Source organism: Drosophila takahashii, chromosome 3R (assembly GCF_030179915.1).
Source record: "Drosophila takahashii strain IR98-3 E-12201 chromosome 3R, DtakHiC1v2, whole genome shotgun sequence".
Lineage (NCBI taxonomy): Eukaryota > Metazoa > Arthropoda > Insecta > Diptera > Drosophilidae > Drosophila > Drosophila takahashii.
This window is the reverse complement of record NC_091681.1, coordinates 31,946,413-31,966,019: the sequence shown is the minus strand read 5'-3', so window position 1 is coordinate 31,966,019 and position 19,607 is coordinate 31,946,413. Positions and strand designations below refer to the sequence as shown.

Here is a 19,607-nt window from a genome sequence, read left to right as displayed (position 1 = left end):
CTATGGGAGCTATAAGATATAGTTGTCCGATCCGGTTGGTTCCGACATATATACTACCTGCAATAGAAAGAAGACTTTTGGGAAAGTTTCATCCCGATAGCTCAAAAACTGAGAGACTAGTTTGCGTAGAAACAGACAGACGGACAGACGGACAGACGGACAGACGGACAGACGGTCAGACGGACAGACGGACAGACGGACATGGCTAGATCGACTCGTCTAGTGATGCTGATCAAGAATATATATACTTTATGGGGTCGGAAACGTCTCCTTCACTGCGTTGCAAACTTCTGACTGAAATCATAATACCCTCTGCAAGGGTATAATAAAATGGATTTTGAGATGGAATTGTGTACATAACAAATCCACTCAAAGACAATGTTTATTTAAAGTCAAGAAAATTCTATGAGTTACTCTTGGTTTAGCCAATCGAAAAATATAAAACCAACATCAACTTAATTCCTTAAATTGTAATTTTTAAAACCTACCATGCGTATGCGTAATACTCTTGTTTGTGGCAATTTTAAAACCATTAAACTAACATTGAATAGCCTGAAGTAAAGTTACTGAATTATGGCCAATGATTAGAAGAAAAAATAACAAAAAAAAGAGAAAGACGAAAAAGAAACCGGAAAATCCTAGCTCTTAGCCCGAAGTCATAAATTAGTTGTAACCAGAGTGCAAAAAGGACCGGCGAGCGGGAGGGCCTGTAACATAAAAACGTCTGCTTTTGCTATAATTGGCCACATATTTTCCTGGCATGGCCCAAAACAAACCAAAAACCAAACTCAGGTAACGTTAGTCCTGGCTTTTCCCCCAGTCCCCAGTTCCCAACAAACGGGGATTTGTTACCATTACCAAACCAAAGTGAGGGGAGTGCGAGCGGCCTTTTTTTCGGTTATGCATCCTGTAAACTAGAGCACTGTTTTCGGCCATATCAATATATATTTTCCAGACCCATGGACAGGCCAAACGAAACCCAAACAAAAATAAAATAGGAGCAAACAAAATGGCTACAACTATCCGCAGATCCCAGATCCCACGTTGATGTTTGTTATGGAAATCCGGGCAGGAAGGCTGAATGGTAATAATTTTGTAGATAGTTCCGTTGGGCTTCGCCTGTGTGAATGGAGATTTCGGGATAACACGTAAATGGAAATGAGCCCAAAAGAGATTTTCTGGATGGTGATGTGACCTGATGAATAGAGATTGCAGTGCGGTGGGAAAACTGTGATCTTTGGTGCGGAAAAATAAGGGGGAAATAGAATGTTTGCTTACACGTAGGAAATAATAATAAAATGTATTTCATAATTCTTGAATATATTTAAAATATTATTAGAACTTGTTTCAAAATTCTTAGAAATATTTTAAATACCAATAATAGCATTTTTTTTACTGATTATAAGTTATTGCTACTAACTTTTCTTATCAAAAAATTTAATTACTATAAATTTATATTGTTATTCAGTTTAAATTTTATAAAAATTCGTTGAAATATTTTAAATATTACTATAAATTTTTTTATAATTCTTGGAAATATTTAAAATATTATTAAAGCACACTTCATAATTCATAGAAATATCTCTTTACTGATTTAAAGTTATTGAAAATAACTTTTCTGATCAAAAACTTGTTGGACATAAATTTATATTGGCCAATCCAGTTTCATAAAACACATTTGCAAAGTTTATTTTTCATGCTCACAACTCCGCACTGAAAAAGCCAAAGTTATTGCCGAGCAATCAAGGTATAATTTATTGGCCGCAATCCCATGCATATTCAAGTCAGCACTTTGCCTCCTGCCAAAGCACTAAAGAAAAGGGCCTAGAGGAGATACAGTGGTAAAGTAAAAAAGTGACTGCAACATACACAAATTGGCAAATGCCGATGAGTTTGTTGGTTGGAAAGTCCTGCAAAGGACATCGTAGCTGCTGCAGTCTAAGCTGGCCCAACTAAAATGCCAATTCAATCGCCGGCAAAAGGAGAGCACACACAAGCAAATTGAAAGACGCAGTCGTCGTCGTCGTCTAACGATCTCCAGCTTTTTTGCCCCTCCATTCTCTATTCTCTATTTTCTTTAAAACATATTGGCAAATGTCGTTTGGCAGTCGTTATAAAACAAACACAGACACACACAAGTGCAGTTATAAAGACACAGAGACACACAATGCTGCCCTCTAGTATGCCATTCTAATAATATAAACTTTACATAAATGTTTTCCTTGCAAATAGAACGGAGCAGCGAAACAGAATGGCTTGAGTGGGTTGAACACAAGAAGGATAGTGAGGGGGTGGAGTGTGTGTGTGGTGTTTGTTTGAGTGTGTTTGCACTGGACGCATCTGCTGAGCTGGCAATCGCATTGCAGTTTGTCAGGCGGCGAGACAGTCAGTCGACACAGTCACAAAAAGGCTTTTTATCTCACAAATAGTTTTCCCTTTTCTACGGTATCTAAATCGGAGGGCGAAAGTAGTAAACTTTACATGAAGAATGCCAAATGGTAAATTAAAAAAAAATTTTTGGTTAGAAAAGAATTAAATATATAGAATAGAAACATATAAATAGTCAAAAAAAAAAAAATAAAATCAAAAAAATATATTTGTTTTAAATAGGTAAAAGAAAAATATATATTTTAAACAAGTTTCCCAAAAATAAAAAAAAATTGCCTACTAAATTTTAGGAAATTACATTTTTTTATAATGCCTATCCGAAGGGTCTCTATTGAATTGATTCCAAAATATGAAAAATTCAAAAACAATCTTAGCTTTTATAATCTTTAATAGGTTTTTTTTACAAGGTATTCATGCAAAAGACTTCCTTTCTCTTACCAAAAATTCGCCATAGACAAATATTTGGTTTTATTTGCCTTGCGCTTGATGTGTCACACATGTCGTATGATTGATTTATATTACAAAACACACAGTCGGAATTTGTTTCACTTTTGTGATTTGTGCTTGTCCCTTTTGCCTCCAATCTGTGTTGGTAAAATTTTTTCAGAATGGACAAAACCGAAAAATGAACAAGAAACCGCAATTTTGTGACTTATCTTTGTTGTCAACTGTTGCGCTTTTTTTTCAGGGATCTGAAAAATACCAAATTGAATAATTAATTGGGGGTGATTGATGTTTGATATCATGCTGGGCAATGGGCGAGACCAGAGGAGATGAGAAGTTCAGGCCAAACAATGCAAGTATCCTTGCGATTGGCCCCCTACCTACACACACATCCTTTCACCCAACTAATTGAACAGCCTTGAGCTGCTGTCAGACACAGAGCACACACTCAGTCGCATAAATAAACATGGCCCAAACAACCCGACCGACCACACCTGACCAATCCGTTGCCTTCCGTCGCCACATCCACATCCACATCCTTGCAATTGCTTCATGTGGGTCATGTCGTATATTGACCACGAAATGGCAAACATTCCCGTGGTTATTTCATAGTTCAAATGTGTGTGGCTTGGGCAAATAAATAATATATAGTATTGTGCTGGGGACTCCTTATATATTTGTACGTGTGGCGGTCGAAGGGAATATGCGGTTTAAATGACACACAAAATAAAATGAAATACAAAATGGCGCTTGGCCAAGTGAAGTCAATGATGCACAGCCATATCTTGGTTAGGAAATACCATTCTGCAAAGGAAGGGGTATATAGGCTAAGAGAAATATGTTGAAATAACTACTTTAAAATATATTTTTTTATTATGAGATAAAATATTTACACTCATAGAAATTTTTACCTAAATACTAGAAAAGTCGCCCTAAAACCGAGGTCGCCCTAAAGCTACGAAAAATTTTCTTATTATACGGGTGGCTAGCCCTAAATATACGAAAAATCGCCATTGAAAATATTTTTTAGGGTTACTTTTTCCAAAAAGGCCAATTTGCTCTGTTTTTTAGGGCGAAATTTTATGACGCAATAAATGGATGCATACATGTAAAACATGTTATGTACATGTGTGTGTAGTTGACAGGTCAAAAAGTAAGTAAGAATGGGTAGCCCAGCGGTCTAAGCACTCGCACTTTCAGCTTTGCTGTTTGAAAATACAGGTCGTGGGTTCGATTCCTGTGTGAGTCAACACTGTTTATTTTTTTTTATTACAGTTTTTATTACTAATTAGTTTTTATACCCTTGCAGAGGGTATTATGATTTCAGTCAGAAGTTTGCAACGCAGTGAAGGAGACGTTTCCGACCCCATAAAGTATATATATTCTTGATCAGCATCACTAGACGAGTCGATCTAGCCATGTCCGTCTGTCCGTCTGTCCGTCTGACCGTCTGTCTGTTTCTACGCAAACTAGTCTCTCAGTTTTTGAGCTATCGGGATGAAACTTTCCCAAAAGTCTTCTTTCTATTGCAGGTAGTATATATGTCGGAACCGACCGGATCGGACAACTATATCATATAGCTCCCATAGGAAAGATCGGAAAAGAAAACGTTAAAAAAATTCTAGCTTCGGTGTTTTTTGAAATATCACCTTCTACTTTTGGGGATGTTATTTTTTAAATATTTCTGAATTTCGAATAAATTATTTAAAAAATCGGACTACTATATCATATAGCTGCCATAGAAACGATCGGGAAATTAATGGAAAAGTAATAGGAAATAAATTCTAGCTTCTTTCGTTTTTATTGTATTATCTTCTACTCTAGGATATGACTCTTTTTAAATATTTCCGAATTTCAATTTTAATTTGATCAAAATCGGACGACTATATCATATAGCTGCCATAGGAACGATCGGAAAATTAATGAGATTAATGAAATTAATTGAACATTTTTGCGATTTGTTAATTAATAGGAATGATCTGCAAGGGTATTTAAGCTTCGGCTGGCCGAAGCTAGCTTCCTTTCTTGTTTTCGTCCGCATTTTAAATTTAAAGTAGTCTTAAAAACCTAAATACATATGGAAATTCTGAGTTTAAAGACTAATTTATGTTAAGCATGCGAGGAAACGGCCCGAAGTATCCCACCAGCAAAAAAATACAATTTTTTGTTTGTATAACTTAGACCGCAAGAAAATAAGATGTGTACAGTGTTTGTACGTCGCATACCGCGATGGGACTGTGGTGTAGCGCTAGAGCGTTAGACTCCAACTCGAGAGGCCGTGGGTTCGAACCCTCGTAGTGACACCTAATGTTTTTCTCAAGTAAGTTGTTTTTTCTCCTTATATATATCTCCTTAATTCGATTACAAAGATGATTTTTCAGTTATAACCGGCGGTTATACAAGTCTGCTGCCTCCTACCCTCAACAGCATCGTCCGGTATAGCGACAATTCAACAAACAAATTATCTGAAACGATGTTCGTGTGTGTGTATGTGTTTAGTCCAGTTCCCAGGAAATATCCACACCCCCCCCCCCCATCATTGAAAAATTAATTGATTTTTTGTTGCTTTTTTTTGGTTTTATTTTTATCGCCCTAGATTTGTTGCCTAGTCGCCATTGACCCCCGTTTTAGGGCGATTTTCCCTGTTTTTAGGGCGATTTTACCGGAAAATTTCTATGAGTGTACAAAAGCTAATATTATTAGAGGGGAAAACATTAATGTAGACTTAATTAATATATGTACTTCCACGAGATAAACCTACTTTGCGGTAAGCCAGCGGTCAGAATAAAGCAAAAACCACAAAACACGTTTCCTATTTTTCCTATTTATTTTTTAAGAACAAGTGTGAGTGCCAGTCATAAACTTAGGGTCATTCGTGCTGGTTCCCTTGAGGTCAGGCATTATTAGTTGGATGTTGGAGAGACTTTAAAAAAGAAATGGTTCCACAAAAAATAAAAAGATCTCAGAAACAATTTATTTCCCTGGAAACATAAATCGCAAATGTGAACTCCTTATTATCCCCCAATCTGGGTATTACTTACACCCAACTTTTACTCTAATTGACCACGCCCTATGCCATTTATTTATTTTTTCTTGCCCGTTTTTTGCCAGTGGGTGGCAGCTTGTATTTAACTTCTCGGCTGAGTAATATTTCAGCCATGCTTGAACTACCCAGGTGATTTATGTCGTGTATGAAGTTGTGTTTTTATTGTTTGGCCTTTATATATCGGTGCAAGCGTATATATATTTTATTGCCAGCGGTAGGCGACGGCAGGTGGCGCCACCTAAAATGGAACATAAATCTACAGAGTTGAAAGGGTTATAAAAACGAGTAGCGGAAAGCAATTTGAGAAAAGATCGAGTTCATCTGGTAGGGAAAAACTCGGTAATTTCTTCTTCATATACGTATTGCTCGAACTGTTCGACGAATTAAAACGCATAACTCTCTTAATAGTTGTGCCTGCGAAGGGAAACCAATTAAAATTAAACCCAGCATAAATGGTTGATCAACTGATTTAACACATATATATTTTGCTGCATACCTCGCGGCATACCTGGCCATATCGAAAAAAATGGCGGCACTTTTTCTATATTTTTCCACTCCAATTGAGGAACAGATGTGTGAAATTGTCCCTATACAAGGAAGGGAAAAATCGAATGTACAAATAAAAAGAAAATAATGCCGGTGATTCAAAAAAATTTTCATGTTCATTATTTATTTGATGTTTTCCCCGCGTTGCCTGGTTTTTATTTATTTACCTGTGCACTGGTATTTATTTAGTTTTTCAATTCAATTGAATTTCCATTAACAAATTGCGCACTCTGCTCCTCGTCAGTTCCGCATCAACTTCACCGCCGTCATCACGACCATTTCCATTGCCAAACGAAGTTTCCACATTTTTCTGCTTGTCCAATTTATGGTCAGGTTTTGTTTCCTTTTATTTATTCTGGCGCTGTGCTACATAAAAATAAAAATAGCAATAAAAATAAATCAACACGATTCAACATCGTTGCGAGTGTGCAGATGAATTTTAGATTTTTCCTGAGACTAAATTATAAATTTAGAATATAATTGAAAGCAGCTTTCTGTTATGGTCGCATAACAAATTGAACTGTTGAGATTTATTTATTTGCGAATAGAACAATTGAATTGAACTATTGTAGGTATTTTATTATTTTAAGTATTTTTAAAAAATATGAATGTTAGTTATTTTTTGGACATAGACTCTCAGACTTTAGCTTGTGTTCTACAAGAGATAAATATAGGTTCACATTTTCCTATAAATTTTCAATTTTGAAAATGAAATTCCATCTCCAACCAGGAAACCAAATTTCAACACTTTGTGGTGTGGCCAACGAACTTTGCTATTAGCACTCATAGACTTCCAGTAACAAAGCTACACCACATCCTTCCACTTTAGAGGACTCTTGAATTATAAATTGGCTTCATTACCCATCCAAACAGCCTTGACCGCATGACAAGCTGGAAAATGTTGTGTTGAGTAGTGAAAATTCCATAGGCCAAAAAGGGGGACATTCTTTGACATTCCCCAGAAACATTCAGGCCAGAAATCGTCACTCGGTTCCATTCCATTGAGAGTGCAAATAAATTGTGTACAACTTTGAAACCAATTAACCCACAAATTTTGCACTCAATTAGCTTTCCTCGGGCTCTCGGGATCCTCGGAGGAGACTGGCTGCATATATTACACAGTGGAAATAATTTATTTATTACCACGCCCTGACATTTTATCAAGTTTTACTGTGGCCATTGCACTTCCTCCTCTTCATTCGCCAATTAGCCTCGGCAAAAGCAAATTATTTTCCGCTCTGGCGGAGAAAAAATAATAAATAATTGAATAAGTTACTCATTAGTGTGCTGACTGGAAGTGACTTGAGGGCTGAGAGGGTAACAAAGAAGGCGGGTGGGGAGAAAAAAAGTACTCACAATATCCTGGTAACTGTCTGCGTCGGTGTCTCTTATCTTACCTTAACATGCACATTTAGTTGCCTCATCCTCATCCACCCTCCCCCACTTAACTTGCCTCATAACCCCACCTCCGCCTGAACAAACCAGCTTTATGTCTCCATGTCTGTCTGTCTAGCTGCGTGAATTTGTCACCATTTTGCCGGCAACCTAAGTTGCACTAACTTGTCTTTGTCCCTTTGTATTTTTTTCGTACCCTGCCAAATGGTAGTATAATATGTAAAAAAGGTTTACTCTTCTTTTAAGAAACCTTAGAGAAAAACTATATAAAAAAATGTATTTCAATTAAATTAGGTTAAAACTAAATAAACTTATTTTTATTGCATTTATGTGGTTCAATTTGAGATGTTATTTTTAAAAAACTACTTGTTTAATAATCCACACATTTTTTCCTAGAGTATTAGGAACTTGAGTTAAAGACTTACATCCTTTTTTGTTCTTTGTAGGTCGGACTTCTTTTTTTTTTTTTGTTAGTATTCTTCCTTTTTCCCTCGTTTGCCCCGTCATTTATCAATCATAATGCTGAGTAGTCTCATTACTGTTTTGCGCTTAGCACTTTGCCTTTGCTTTTGCCAGGCAACATAGCTGCTTTTCTCGGCCTTGCCTCCTAATTTTCTGCTTAACATCTATCCATCTCTCCCCTGCTGTTTCTTCGCTTTTGCGTAATTGCTTTATGCCCTGATTTATGCTTATCTTTAGTCATATTTTTACATTTACCTTTATCACACCATCGTAGACGATGGGTGGTAAATTAAGGAGTCGGGGAAGCTGGTGGGTTTGGGCTGCAAAACGGAGGTTGACCTAATTTCATTGAACTTAATTTTTTTCTCCGCTCATGTCTGTGTCAGCACAAAGTAATCTCTCAATGTGTAAGAAAGATTTACAGGGTGTTTGAAAAAGCTAAACAAGTATTTTGACTCAAAGAAAACATTTTCTAAAAAAACGGAATTCGGTTTAAATATTATTTTATTTATTTAAATAGGTAAAAAAAAGTTTAAAGGATACCCTGTATACCTTATTATAATAATCATAAAACAGGCATTAGGTAAGCTTCAACGCTGTCACATCTGTATCCTGTCTTCCACTCACGTTTTTGTGCAAACATTTTTCGAATAAAAAGAGATGTTTATCAACGAAAATGACCATCAGGACTCGCATTTTTTCGCTGGCCCGACTAAGTGGGCTGTATAAATTTCCATAGATATCCATCGTGTATTTTCTGGAGTTGCAAAAACGTTCCCAAGCCCTGCACGTAATGAGGAAGTCACAGAGCAATTAATGTGGCTCATTCATTCGTTTTGTTTTCGCTTCCTTGGCTCATTTCCGTCCTTATCGCTGAGGACCATGAAAAAATATATATGTTTACAAGGCGTGAGAGAAGAACTTTAGATAACACTTGATGTAGGAGTAAAAAAGAGTTTACATATAGAGTAGTCTAAAATTAAATAAAAATACAATTAAGCCCTAAAACTGGTGCGCTTACTTGTTTCCCTTCTCTGGTATCTATTTTGCATTCTTCCTGTTTCTGTTTTTGAATGCGGAGCTCAGCATTAATCTGCTGGAATTTGGCTTCAAATTTGTTTTTCTCCCCCCAAACTCGTTTCCTTTTTAGCTCCATTAAAGCGTAAATAGAACAAGCAAATACAGTAGTGATTAGAAAAGTAATAATTAATATGATTTTTTAAATCAACTTGTAGATTAAATTATAATAAATTATTAGAGGCTTACCAAGTTATAAAAGGTCTGTAAAACTTTATAATGATAATAACTTTTAAATATTAATATTAATAATATAAATGTCCAACAGAGATTTAAAATCCTATATTTTTTGTAATTTCTGAAATCTAAGCACTAAAATCTTAACCGCAATTGTTCGTGTGCAGCATCTGTGGGTGAGTGCAGGGTATTGCTGCATACGTGCCTGCAACACCTAAATACATGCAACAATGGCTTACAGCAGCGAAAGGGACAGGAAATGAGGGAGAAAGAGCAACGGCAACACACAGAGAGACAGACAATGCACGAAGCTTAAATTGAAATTCTTTGTTTCTTTAAACGTCCCTGGCCCTGACTCTCCCCGAATCTCTATATCTCCTGTCTGACTTGTCCGTCGCAACAAAAAGTTCTCTACGCTGAGCCTTAAAGTATGCTTGGGATTTTTTATATTTAAATAGTTTTCCCCATACGGGAGTTTGTTTGAGCGAATGTTGTGCTGCAGACAAAACAGAAATGTGATGGGCATGTGAGGATTTCGTTGTATATACAACGCATACTGAGCACAGGAATTAGAAATGTCGGAACTGAAAGTAGAAAATGGAATGGCGTATTCACCTTACCGGCGATGCCAGTTTTCTACTTCTACTAAAGAAATATATTTTTGGTCTTTGTGAATGTTATTAATTATTTTACGACTGTTTAAGAATTCATAAATAGAAATTTTAAAACAATATTTCTGAGATAGTTAAAATTTTTCGAAATTATTATTAGAAAAACTGCTTTTAAAGTAATATTTTCTTTTAAGTATAAGCATATTTAATTTGAAATATTAAATATGCAAACCCAAATTGTTACTTTTACATTTTATTAAAATTATGGAAAATTATGCAAACTTCTGCCTAGTTATTTTCAATTATTTTCCATGGCTGACAGCAACTGTCTGTCAATCGGAATTTGGCTAGTGGAAAGTGCACTCAACGCTTACAAATTAAGTGACATGCAATGTTTTTGTAATTGATGTTGTCATTGTCATTGAAATGCATTATTTTGCCATCGCCTGCATTTTAATGACCACAGAGGTTTTTCCTGCACTGCACTGAACACTTTGATTGACAGCTAACACGTGAGAGGATCTAACAAAATTAAATTGAATTGGCTTTGGATATGCGTTTAAAAATGCATTCAGTTATGGTAATCAGGCAGATTTCCCATTGTGATGATCCATCCGACAGGAAAACAAAAACTTTTTAATTAAAAGGAATGGAGACGAGATGCCACAAAAAATTCAAAATTTGCATAGCTATAGGGTAAAGGGTGCCACCACCTGACACTTGCCACTCTCGGCTGGAAAAATGGACTAGACCCTTGCTGCCTCTCTTTCTACTGCATATTAGTCTACTCACTCTGACACTCTTTAAACACGGCTGATGCTTGCAACACTCCTGGCTGGCTGGCAATTCAATTAGAATCCAGAATCTAGGCAGAGTGCACGGCACATATACACACACATTTTAATTAAATAAATTCAGTGTTTGCCTGATGCTTGGGCGTCATAAACATTTTGGGGAAAGAAGCATGAAAATGAAAACATTTAACTGCCGGTTACGTTAGTTTGTCCCCAGGGTTCGAAGGGCGTATACTACGGATGTTGTTGCTCGGCTTGTGTTTGCATAAAATGCAAGAAAATTGCCATGCCTGCAGTTTTCCTTCCTTCCCCAAGAAGAAAAAGCAACAACACGTCGTTTTGGCAAAACGTCAACAGATTTGCTTTTCAGCCTTCGTGTGAGTTCTCCCCTGCTCGCTGCTCCACATAATCAAATTTAACCTGACTGCCAGCAATGATGACGACGATGATGATGATGATGATGTGGCTTTTGGAAAACCTGAAAAGGGAAAGCTCCGTAAACCCACATCCCACTGCAGTTGTCCGAATGCAGCAGTATTTAATTGAACTTCCTACATACTTTTCGTCCTGCATTCCGATCTCTACAACACAGGCACTTCGTAATGAACTGAACCAATTTGCATCTGCAATTCGGGTAATATGAACCCATGGTTCAGCATAAATTGTTCCGCCTCTTGGGGCTTAAAACTCAGACTTGCGTAGTTAGAAAACAATTTTCAGAGCAATTTGCGTTTACTTCGAGAATAATCAATTTTCTTCGTTGTATGTTAAATGGAAATTAATGAGGGGGGTACAACTTTCGAAAGCCAATTAATTTTCCTATAATACGATACAAAGTCTATACAGTTTATATTTTGTAATATATCACAGTTGTTACAGTAATTTTTTTTAAGTCACAAACCATGTCTGCCGTTACTCGCCTATCTTTTATTGGGCACACGCCCATTCTTCTTTCTAAAGAATGTTTTGATATTTTTTTCTCGTAGCTAATCCAAATTCAAAGAGTTTTTTTTTTATGAGTGTGTGTGTCGTTACTCGCATGTCTGTGATTTTCTTTTAATTAAGTTGCTAAATTCACTGTCATGAGACAATTTAGAGCTTCCCTGTTTTAATGCTAATATAAATTACTCTTCGATTTTTGTATCCCCTCTTATTTCGCCTTTTGACCAGATGGCTGAATTCCAGTTTTCAAATATTTGCAAAAGCCAACAACTTCAATATTTATCCTACCATCCAGCAATGGCAACTAATTAAGCCATTTTTTATGGCCCACTCCATCGGTTAGCCAACTCAGTTCTGCAGCTGGCCATCTCCCTAAGCCACCCAAAAATCCACCCTCACCATCACCGCAGACTACAATGAACGCTAGCCAGCTAGAGAGTAGAATGCGGGTTTTGGGTCTTCATGTTATCCTGTGGCTTTCGGTTTCATAGTAAATTATTATTATTATTATTTTACGGGGACGACTACGAAGAAGGAGGCGGAGTGCCAGCTGCAGTTTTAGTGTTGTGGTTGCGGACAGTGTTGAAATTAAACACTGTAAGCAGATTTCCTAAGCTCCATCCTCTCCTGTAGCGAACGAAATCAAGTTGCTGGCCAAATGGTTTTGTGGCTTCGGTCTTTCAACAAAATTAGGCAACGGCAGATAATTATTTATATTTTGCTGCAAGGGAGCAGAATCCGAATCCCAGGCATAATTGCCCGTGGCTAGGATGTCTGAATTTGTCAATGGTATTCGGTCCGAAAGTTCTAGGAAATTCATGTGGTCGTTAGACCAAAATGTACAAGTTGCACTGCAGAAAATGATTCATTTGCATCTATTTAAATTTCACTGTACAACTCAGTTGTTGGCCCATAAAAAGTAATGTGGCTTTTTCAGCAAATCCTGTTTGAACTTTTAGCTCATTTAAACTTTTGTTTCCACCTGTAGATCGTTTATAAAAATCCCGTCTAGTGCAAACAAAATAATAATAACGCTTAATGCCGGGCAAAGTTTAAGCAAATAAAGGTGCCTGAATTGTAGGGGCTTTAGACTGAAAATAATGGTTTAGAAGACTACTAATAAAATAAACTTTCTTAGGGTCTTTAATTTAATGCTTGGCTACCTTTCGCTTTCTTGAGTTTTTTGTTTTTTTTTGTTGCTAGGGCAACCAATCTTCAAAACTGTTCAAGTGGTCCCTCGGATAAATTGAGCAGAGAAACAAGTTTAAAGTGTGCTTACAGGCACAGCCGAAAAATGAACGAAATTGAGACCCAAACGCTTACCTTTATTGTAAGGGATTTACGCCTGAAAGCATGTTATAAAACAATAACTAGAAGATTTATTGTACGGCCTACCCGGAATGCCGGTACTTTTGTTTTCATTAATAAATGCCCAAGGTGGTTGCGCGCTGCGCCTTTCATATATTTTCGAAGGAAACTGGGTACCCCTCCAAAACCAAAATGTGTGCAAAGGAGGGCTCTATCTTAAACGGAATTTTTATTCCACATTCTCTTACCCATATGATTATTGTCTGTTAACCATGAGACTAATTCGTATTTATAACTTGAGATCAGCAGAGAAATATGGCCAACGAAAAAGGGGCAACTGTTCTTAAAATTATGTGCCGTTTTTATCTTCTTTTAAATAATTCTACTCTGTGTCGCTATACGAAAATGGCATTTATTATATTTATAATAATAATTATATTATATTTATTTATATTTTAAATATATGGTACTTAGCCCACACTGTTCTGTGAGTTACCTTTTGTAAGAACACTGGTGATAACTTTATCTTCTTACCAACACTTTATATATTAAATCACTTCCGCACTCTTATGCCTTTATAAATATTGTTCTCTTATTCACATTTATAACACGAAATCACATTTAATCAACTGATCCATTGCTGCCTATCTTAGGAGCCTCCTACCGTACCGCTTAATTGAAGAGGCAGTAATTTTTTCGCTAGTCAACTTCGAGCTTAATCATCTGTGCTTAAATGGGGCGAGATGGAGATGCTGTGGTCTGGTCTATCAGCCCGACAAATCCCTGAGGCAAATATCATTTTAACAATGGCATTAAATGAATTTGCATAATTAGCTCCAGCTTAGTCAAGTGCTCGTCCCCGTCTCCCCAGTTCAACTTCCATTTATCCACGTTTTTCGCTCCCCTTGTGGCCATGGTCCTGTGGTTATGATGCATGTGTGACATTAGCTCAGACACGTAATGCCAAATGGGTTTGCACAGCGGGTGGACCAAGACTTTGGGGGGAGGGATAATCCAGTAAATAAGGGAGCGATGCTATTGGGAATGCTGAAGTGAGCATTCGGAATTTATGCGCTTTAAGACGAAGCAACTTCTTCTATAAGAAAGTTCAGCAGAGATCCATTATTTTATTGACCAATATTAATTTACTCTTGGCATCAAGTAGTTTGCAATCCTATCACAGCTGATTGAGCACTTTGCAGCATTTGGAAATGCATTTAACTGAGAAAATCCAGCTAATCCTGCCTCTCAATTCATAATTCAATCTTAAGCGTATTAAGTGAACAACAATTTGTGAACTAATTAATTATGGAAATGCAGCAAAACGCATGCAAATTGAATGAGCTTAAGATGGAATTGCTTTTGCTAGCGGCTAAAAGACAGAGAGAGAGACTAAAACTGGTGGCCATAAATCTCTCAACGGCAATATCAGGGGAAGAACGAAAGGCGAAAGGACTTTCAACAAAGTTGGCCGAGTGAAAGTGAGATGTGAAAAGTTTAGAGGCCAAGTTAAGTCAAGTCCCCGGCCAAGCATGTTTAGCAAAGTTCATTAAGCACTTAACAAACAGAGCGCACCAAGGGAACTTAATGTGCTTTGGCGTAATTCAACTAAACAAAGTACCAAAGTTCTTAGCCCAGTTCAGTGTTCGGTGTTCCCGGGGAAGAGGGCACTGTGTTGCATAGATGAAAATCAAATGCGGTCATATCCTCACACATACACACACTCTCGCATCCAACCATGTATGCACATTCCACCCACACAGGCAGGCCGAATGTTTTGGTCATTCAGGAGCGTCCTGGCATTTTTGCATTTACCGTCAACGTCCCCGCCAGTGGCTGCAAAACTGTGCCACAGCACAATGTTGTGGCTGTGGCGGTGGAGCCCCTTAGTTTTCACACAGAAAAAAATTTATGAAAAGTTTCTACTACAAAGATAAAATAAATGACAGATCAGGACATCACTGTACTTTTTAAAATGTCCTTAAATGGTGGTGCCATAAACAAATAAGTTAAATTGATAAACTGATAAAAATATATTTGTTAACATATGTTTATGATAATATAGTTTTATACTCGATTTTTATACCCTTGCAGAGGGTATTATGATTTCAGTCAGAAGTTTGCAACGCAGTGAAGGAGACGTTTCCGACCCCATAAAGTATATATATTCTTGATCAGCATCACTAGACGAGTCGATCTAGCCATGTCCGTCTGTCCGTCTGTCCGTCCGTCTGTCCGTCCGTCTGTCCGTCCGTTTCTACGCAAACTAGTCTCTCAGTTTTTAAGCTATGGGGATAAAATTTTCCCAAAAGTCTTCTTTCTATTGCAGGTAGTATATAAGTCGGAACGAGCCGGATCGGACAACTATATCATATAGCTCTCATAGGAACAATCGGGAAAAAAAATGTAAAAAAATTATATCTTGGGTGATTTTGAACCTATAACATCATACTTTTGGAAATATCATTTTTTATCTAATTCTGAATTTCGTATAAAATTTTTTCAAAATCGGACGACTATATCATATAGCTGCTATAGGAACGATCGGAAAATTAATGGGAATATAATAGGAAATAAATTATTGCTTCGTTGGTTTTATTGTATTCTCTTCTACTCTAGGATATAACTCTTTTCAAATATTTTCGAATTTCGATTTTAATTTTATCAAAATCGAACTACTATATCATATAGCTGCCATTGAAACGAACGCAAAATTAATGAGAAATAATAGGAAAATTAACATTTTTGCGATTTGTAAGTTAATAGGAATTATCTGCAAGGGTATATAAGCTTCGGCTGGCCGAAGCTAGCTTCCTTTCTTGTTCAAATCGAAATCGAAATCATTAAAAGGTTATGAGCAAGTAATAAAATTCAATCAGTAAAGGTAGTCTTTTTTCTGCATGCTTATCTCCATCTCCCTCGCTCTTTCATTAGCTAAGTAATGGGTATTTGATAGTCGGTATTCAACAATTTTTTCATTGTTTTTTTGTTTAGTGCACGAGTGTGGCAGAATGTAACCAGCGAGAAGGTTCAGAGGGGCAGAGTTTGTTCAAGCGAACATTGTTAGCCTGCGGCCAAAAGGCTTTCAAAGTTTTCGTGGTTTGGCTGCCAAAGGGTGGTAAGAGTAAAGGTACGGGGGTGGGGAAAAGATGGGCCAAGGGTTGAGGGGAGGGTGCTTTGAATTATTGCCAAACATGGTGGGTGGTGGGCGGTGGGGCTGAACTGCAGAAAGGGGTAACCAATCGGACGATGCTCCCTCTCTTTTGCCAAAGGATAAGGAAAAAAGTTAATTGGCAAATGGCCAAATGAGTTCAATTTGAAGTTGGCTCAAAAGACAGGAAAAGCGAACGAGGGAAGTTGTTGGTTCATTTCGAATGGATTCAACTGGAATGAAAGAAATAGTTGAAACTGCTAAAAGTACTGAAAACTTTTTAAAAAGTACAGAATTTACCGTATACCATTTAAAACTGTAAAACGAGTGTATTACATAATTAGAAGTGTTCGTGATAAATATTTAATAATTAGTAATAGTTTTTATTTTCCTTCCTTGTCAAAGAAATATGTAGGTTATATTTTTTCACCATATATCGTTGAACGTAACGAAATGCATTAACGTAATTTGACTGACATTAGGCATCAACGTCACCATTAACATATACGAAACCCCAAACCCCAAACCCCAACTTGTCATTGATAAATTTAGCCTCACTGTCAACGCTTTTTTTTTTTGGTATGCGGGTTTCCTTTTTTGTCTTGTTGCTATTTTTAATATGCATCCCATTTTCGTTTGCTAACCCAGATACAGATACTGGGTATATATGTATATTTTTTTTTAGCTACTGCTCTTCGTTACTTTGAGCGACATATTTTAGTGCGACGTTTTGCCCTCGTCTTCTACCTTTTCATTCTGTTTTTTTTTTGTTTCCTTGCCTCCTTGGCCATTACCATTAGCATAAAATGGCTGCCGTTTTGCTGGCCATTTTGGGCACTCCGCCGCCACTTGGAAAGCTTCTTCTAATTACGCTCTTAAAACAAAAAAAGTTAATGCATAAAAAATAGCTCGTTAAATGGGGGACTGCAGCTCAATGACAATTTTGGTTCTTGCTTATGTTATTGCAAAGCATTTTCCGTAATGCATTTTTAACAGACTCTTAACAAACATATTCATATACATATAGCTAATGATTTCTATCTCCCTTTTTTCGTTGCAGATCCAATTAATTGAATTTTGTATTTGGTAAGTCCTGGCAAGATTAAAAGTATCGATAAAATATATGTTTTAAATCCTTCCTTGTATTTAAATGCCTTTAATTTAAATGAAAAGAAAAATTCAAATTCGTTGGTATTTTTCTCTGAAAGCTTAAGTTTTAAAATTTAATTTGTGGAAAATATTTCATATCTGCAAGCAACTTGGAGGAAACTTTTCCAGAATTCAACAGCTTAAATTCCGATTAAATGCAGCAAATGGCACGGCAAATGATTTGAACTTTTCGAGCTATAAGCCTTGCACATTATGCTGACCCCAAAACTCATTAACTATGCTTTTTCGGGGCGAATTCGAGCAATTTAGCGCCACAGAAAATGCAACGCTTTTTGGCTCCTAATTGCTGGCATTTGGCATCCGAAAATTTGCCTGCCCAATGAAGCGTGGCACCACCGAAAATCCTTTCCCCCCACGATTAAGCAAAAGATGAAGGAAAATGCACAGCCAGAGACCGCGAGAGGCAAAATGTAATTTAAAATTTTCTGCGACGTTGGCGGGAAAATATTTTTCTCTGATTAAACGGCATTAAGTACGCTCTGCGCATCTCATCTCAGATCCAAATCACTAATGGCCCACCGAACCAACCCGCATATGATGTTAAATTAGAGCGCGAGCTTTTGATGCAACATCATGATTGGGTGTTTGGCATTTGGCGTTGATTTGAAATTGTGTTCTCTTTGAAAGTTTCATTCGGCAAATGCTATTGGTTTTGGCATTTCTGCGTTCGCTTAATTAACTGCTTTTGATTATTTTCGTCGGCGCCAAAAACCACATGCACAAGCTGGCTAATTGCTATTTAGTTTGAACTATTCCGTAGCTTACTTTTGTGGGTAACATTTATTACTGTTATCAATAAAGTGAAGTACAATGAAGGAAAAAGAATCTACCACATTTAAAAAGTGTTTAATGCCACTAATATCCTGTAGCATACTTTTATGGGTGACATTTATTACTGTTTTTAAAAGGATAACAGAAAATGTATTTACCTTAACACATTTATTTATAAATTAAATTAAAAGTTAAATTATAAAAAATAATAATCTCACAAATGTTATTTGCCAGTAAATAGTTGATAGTAAATTCGACGTTGTAATAATGTTCAGTGTTTTTTAGCGATCAAAACTATCATAATTTCATCATAATTGTGCGTAGGAAATCAAATTTGTCATTTTCACAGCCCCTTGTGCTAAACCACTCTCTGCTAATTGAATTAATGAATCCTAATGTTATATCAGACCAACGCTCCTTCTCTGGTTATTCAAACATGCTGAACAAAACCGCATGAATATTTCTGATGAAAAGGACTCTGGTTGGTTAATGGATGGTCCGTCCAAGGGACTGGCCACTCTGTTTCCCCGTTGGCATCGGAAATTGAGCCACCTAAACAATTGTCAATTAAATTTTGCTCCTGTTGCCTCGTCGTCGCTTGGGTTGTGTGGGTGAGATGGGGATGTTATAAATGCCAAGACACGTTCGATGCGGTGGTGGAATTTTCAATCGGTTTACACCTACCCATCCCCCAACCCCCCAACTCAGCACGACCTTCCACCCACTAGAGGTCCGCAGACGCGTCTCTAATTTGCATTAAAAGGTGAGCCAGCTGGTTGCACCCCTTTTGGCCACTGGATGCTGCTGGCAACCAACTGTTGCGTAACTTGGTAGGGGTAAGGGGAAACGGAATAACAGGCCTTGCAACCCACCACCAGTTGTTGATTTAATTTTATAATTTTAACGCACAATTTCCCCAATAAATTTTCATTGTGGGTATTGGGTATCCATGATTTGTGTTTAAATATTTGCTGTCCGGGGAAATCATTTCCCAAATGGAATAAATTACTCATTGATTCGCTTTTAGAAAATTGTTTTCACCAAAATGCATTTATTATGCGCCACGTTTTCCAATCAGCATTGTACGCTCATCAAATTGGCTATTTAAAAATGTATGAAAATTATTATTACTTTTCATGTTTTTGACTTAATATCTTTTCTCATAAAATACTAATATTTTTCTAGTTTTACACCAAGCAAAAACATCAAAGTCACTTTCCAAATATTTAGTCAAGTGTTCGATTTGGAATTGTGACTCACTTGAGAGAGCTGAGTGCAACCCATTCGAACACTTATTTTTTCCTTTTATTTGCGCAAAAATTGAA

The 19,607-nt window shown here is 36.9% G+C and overlaps 1 protein-coding gene across 4 annotated transcripts in view; it reads left to right on the top strand.

Annotated features, from left to right (window-relative positions):
- Positions 1-19,607, top strand: part of Fur1 (Furin 1) — a 150,300-nt gene that overhangs the window by 48,405 nt on the left and 82,288 nt on the right. For all 4 annotated transcript variants that reach the window (XM_070216092.1, XM_070216093.1, XM_017141790.3 and 1 more), the window contains one exon: positions 17,402-17,427. The gene's annotated coding sequence lies outside the window, so the exon portion shown is untranslated. The remainder of the gene's footprint in view (positions 1-17,401; positions 17,428-19,607) is intronic.